Source organism: Triticum dicoccoides, chromosome 1A (assembly GCF_002162155.2).
Source record: "Triticum dicoccoides isolate Atlit2015 ecotype Zavitan chromosome 1A, WEW_v2.0, whole genome shotgun sequence".
NCBI classification, from domain to species: domain Eukaryota; kingdom Viridiplantae; phylum Streptophyta; class Magnoliopsida; order Poales; family Poaceae; genus Triticum; species Triticum dicoccoides.
In genome coordinates, this window is record NC_041380.1 from 353,149,686 (window position 1) to 353,155,307 (window position 5,622).

Here is a 5,622-nt window from a genome sequence, read left to right on the forward strand (position 1 = left end):
AAATCCCGTTGTTGGCACGGGAGGATCCGGCGGACGAGCATAACCTGGATTACATTAACAAGCCGGATTGGCTTGTTCACTAGGGACTGGATGCATGTTTGCAATCCCGTCACCTCTTTTTCGTCACCCCACGACATGCCCGTCTCTTTCCAGGACATAAGCCGCGTGGGGGGTCCGGATCGGAACTCGGGGGCTGCGATCCAGTTCGGATTGCGTGGCTCGGTGATGTAAAACCACCCGGATTGCCACCCCTTTAGGGTCTCCACAAAAGAGCCCTCGAACCATAGGACATTGGCCATCTTGCCCGCCATGGCGCCTCCGCACTCCGCCTGGCTGCCGCGCACCACCTTGGGCTTGACGTTGAAGGTCTTGAGCCAGAGGCCGAAATGAGGGCGGACGCGGAGGAAAGCCTCGCACACAACGATAAACGCCGAGATGTTGAGGATGAAGTTCAGGGCCAGATCGTGGAAATCTAGGCCGTAGTAGAACATGAGCCCCCGGACAAATGGGTGGAGTGGAAAACCCAGTCCGTGGAGGAAGTGGGGAAGAAATACTACCCTCTCATGGGGCCTTGGGGTGGGGAGAAGCTGCCCCTTTTCGAGAAGCCGGTGCGCGATGTCCTTAGACAGGTATCCGGCCTTCCTTAGCTTCTTGACTTGGCCCTCCATAGCGGAGGAGACCATCCACTTGCCTCCCGCTCTGGACATTGCTGGAGAAGGTTGAGGTGGGAAGTGCGGGCTTGGGTGCTGGAGCTCGAGTGCGCAGGAGATGGATAGGCAAAGGAGGAAGAAGGCGTAGGTAAAAAGGTGGATCCTTATCCCCTTATATGGGCGGATGCAGTTGTGCATCCCCACCAGCCTAGTAAAACTCGCTTGCCTCCCAAGCGTCGTGATAAATGGCGCGGTTGGGTTACCCACGTCCTTATTGATGAGAATCCCGTAAAGGGGGCACACGATCTCTGCTTTGACAAGACGTGCCAAGGAAACCGCCTCGCAAAACACGCTGAGGTGGAAAAGTGAAAATGATTCGAGTGAAGGACTTGGCCGTAGTGTGATGACGCACTGTGGAATACGTCAGCAGATTTGATTTGTGTTTATACCATTCTCTCTATGGCAATATGTGGAAGCTTATTTTGCAGAGCCGGACACTACTCTTGGTGTTTACAATCTTCTATGAAGGACTTGGAGGAGGAACCCGCCTTGCAATGCCGAAGACAATTTGCGCGCCGGACTCGTCGTCATTGAAGCCTGGTTCAGGGGCTACTGAGGGAGTCCTGGATTAGGGGGTGTTCGGGTAGCTGGACTATACCTTCAGCTGGACTCCTGGACTATGAAGATACAAGATTGAAGACTTCGTCCCGTGTCCGGATGGGACTTTCCTTGGCGTGAAGGCAAGATTGGCGATGCGGATATTCAAGATCTCCTACCATTGTAACCGACTCTATGTAACCCTAACCCTATCCGGTGTCTATATAAACCGGAGGGTTGTAGTTCGTAGGCAATCAACTCCATATACAACAATCATACCATAGGCTAGCTTCTAGGGTTTAGCCTCCTTGATCTCGTGGTAGATCTACTCTTGTACTACCCATATCATCAATATTAATCAAGCAGGACGTAGGGTTTTACCTCCATCAAGAGGGCCCGAACCTGGGTAAAACGTCGTGTTCCCTGCCTCCTGTTACCATCCGGCCTAGACGCACAGTTCGGGACCCACTACCCGAGATCCGCCGGTTTTGACACCGACAATGGGCTTCCTCAAAATGCCCTAGGTCTTCGTGAGCAAGCAAGTTGGATGCACACCCACTTAGTTTCTTTTTGAGCTTTCATATACTTATAGCTCTAGTGCATCCGTTGCATGGCAATCCCTACTCAGTCACATTGATATCTATTGATGGGCATCTCCATAGCCCGTTGATACGCCTAGTTGATGTGAGACTATCTTCTCCCTTTTTTCTTCTCCACAACCACCATTCTATTCCACCTGTAGTGCTATGTCCATGGCTCACGCTCATGTATTGCGTGAAGATTGAAAAAGTTTGAGAACACTAAAAGTATGAAACAATTGCTTGGCTTGTCATCGGGGTTGTGCATGATTTGAATACTTTGTGTGGTGAAGATGGAGCATAGCCAGACTATATGATTTTGTAGGGATAACTTTCTTTGGCCATGTTATTTTGAGAAGACATAATTGCTTAGTTAGTATGCTTGAAGTATTATTATTTCTATGTCAATATTAAAATTTTGTCTTGAATCTTTCGGATCTGAATATTCATGCCACAATTAAGAAGAATTACATTGAAATTATGCCTAGTAGCATTCCACATCAAAATTTTTGTTTTTATCATTTACCTACTCGAGGACGAGTAGGAATTAAGCTTGGGGATGCTTGATACGTCTCCAACGTATCTATAATTTTTGATTGCTCCATGCTATATTATCTTATGTTTTGGACATTATTGGGCTTTATTATTCACTTTTATATTATTTTTGGGACTAGCCTATTAACCGGAGGCCGAGCCCAGAATTGCTGTTTTTTGCCTATTTCAGAGTTCGCAGAAAAAGAATATCAAACAGAGTCCAAATGGAATGAAACCTTCGGGAACGTGATTTTTGGAACGAACATAATCCAGGAGACTTGGACCCTACATCAAGCAACCAACAAGGAAGCCACGAGGTAGGGGGCGCGCCTCCACCCTCGTGGCCCCCCTGTTGCTCCACCGACGTACTCCTTCTTCCTATATATACCTACGTACCCCCAAACGATCAGATACGGAGCCAACACCCTAATTCCACCGCCGTAACTTTCAGTATCCACGAGATCCCATCTTGGGGCCTGTTCTGGAGCTCCGCCGGAGGGGGCATCGATCATGGAGGGCTTCTACATCAACACCATAGCCTCTCCGATGAAGTGTGAGTAGTTTACCTCAGACTACGGGTCCATAGTTAGTAGCTAGATGGCTTCTTCTCTCTTTTTGGATCTCAATACAACGTTCTCCCCCTCTCTTGTGGAGAACTATTCGATGTAATCTTCTTTTTGCGGTGTGTTTGTTGATTCCGATGAATTGTGGGTTTATGATCACTATCTATGAATAATATTTGAATCTTCTCTGAATTCTTTTATGTATGATTGGTTATCTTTGCAAGTCTCTTCGAATTATCAGTTTGGTTTGGCCTACTAGATTGATCTTTCTTGCAATGGGAGAAGTGCTTAGCTTTGGGTTCAATCTTGCGGTGTCCTTTCCCAGTGACAGTAGGGGCAGCAAGGCATGTATTGTATTGTTACCATCGAGGATAACAAGATGTTTTTTTATCATATTGCATGAATTTATCCCTCTACATCATGTCATCTTGCTTAAAGCGTTACTCTGTTCTCATGAACTTAATACTCTAGATGCAAGCTGGATAGCGGTCGATGTGTGGAGTAATAGTAGTAGATGCAGGCAGGAGTCGGTCTACTTGTTTCGGACATGATGCCTATATACATGATCATACCTAGATATTCTCATAACTATGCTCAATTCTGTCAATTGCTCAACAGTAATTTGTTCACCCACCGTAAAATACTTATGCTCTTGAGAGAAGCCACTAGTGAAACCTATGGCCCCCGGGTCTATCTTCCATCATATTAATCTTCCAACACTTAGTTATTTTCATTGCCTTTTATTTTACTTTGCATCTTTATCATAAAAATACCAAAAATATTATCTTATCATATCTATCAGATCTCACTCTCGTAAGTGACCATGTAGGGATTGACAACCCCTTATCGCGTTGGTTGCGAGGATTTATTTGTTTTGTGTAGGTGCGAGGGACTCTCGCGTAGCCTCCTACTAGATTGATACCTTGGTTCTCAAAAACTGAGGGAAATACTTACGCTACTTTGCTGCATCACCCTTTCCTCTTCAAGGGAAAACCAACGCAATGCTCAAGAGGTAGCAATGTTGTTGGGCCTCCAAGTGTATAGTTTTGTAGGACAGTAGCAAATTTCCCTCAAGTGGATGACCTAAGGTTTATCAATCTGTGGGAGGCGTAGGATGAAGATGGCCTCTCTCAAACAACCCTGCAACCAAATAGCAAAGAGTCTCTTGTGTCCTCAACACACCCAATACAATGGTATATTGTATAGGTGCACTAGTTCGGTGAAGAGATGGTGATACAAGTGTAATATGGATGGTAGATATAGGTTTTTGTAATCTGAAAATATAAAACAGCAAGGTAGCAAGTAACGGAAGTAAGCGAAAACGGTATTGCAATGCTTGAAAACAAGGCCTAGGGTTCATACTTTCACTAGTGCAAGTTCTCTCAACAATAATAACATAATTAGATCATATAAAAGTCCCTCAATGTGCAACAAAGAGTCACTCCAAAGTCACTAATAGCGGAGAATAAACAAAGAGATTATTGTAGGGTATGAAACCACCTCAAAGTTATTCTTTCTGATCGATCTATTGGGCTATTCCTATAAGTGTCACAAACAGCCCTAGAGTTCATACTAAAATAACACCTTAAGTCACACATCAACCAAAACCCTAATGTCACCTAGATACTCTAATGTCACGGCAAGTATCCACGGGTTTGATTATACGATATGCATCACACAATCTCAGATTCATCTATTCAAACCAACACAAAGAACTTCGAAGAGTGCCCCAAAATTTCTACCAGAGAGTCAAGACGAAAATGTGTGCCAACCCCTATGCATAAGTTCACAAGGTCACATAATCCGCAAGTTAATCACCAAAACATACATCAAGTAGATCACGTGAATATCCCATTGTCACCACAGATAAGCACATGCAAGACATACATTAGATGTTCTCAAATCCTTAAAGACTCAATCTGATAAGATAACTTCAAAGGGAAAACTCAACCCATTACAAGAAGGTAGAGGGGGAGAAGCATCATAAGATCCAACTATAATATCAAAGCTTGCGGTACATCAAGATCGTGCCAAATCAAGAACACGAGAGAGAGAGAGAGAGAGATCAAACACATAACTACTCGTACATACCCTCAGCCCCGAGGGTGAACTACTCCCTCCTTGTCATGGAGATCGCCGGGTGAAGGAAATATGCCCTAGAGGCAATAATAAAGTTGTTATTTATATTTCCTTATATCATGATAAATGTTTATTATTCATACTAGAATTGTATTAACCGGAAACTTAGTACATGTGTGAATACATAGACAAACAGAGTGTCCCTAGTATGCCTCTACTTGACTAGCTCGTTAATCAAAGATGGTTAAGTTTCCTAGCCATGGACATGTGTTGCCATTTGATGAATGGGATCACATCATTAGAGAATGATGTGATGGACAAGACCCATCCGTTAGCTTAGCATAATGATCGTTCAGTTTTATTGCTGCTGCTTTCTTCATAACTTATACATGTTCCTCTGACTATCAGATTATGCAACTCCCGAATACCGGAGGAACACCTTGTGTGCTATCAAATGTCACAACGTAACTGGGTGATTATAAAGATGCTCTATAGGTGTCTCTAATGGTGTTTGTTGAGTTGGCATAGATCGAGATTAGGATTTGTCACTCCGTGTATGGAAAAGGTATCTCTGGGCCCTCTCGGTAATGCACATCACTCTAAGCCTTGCAAGCATTGTGA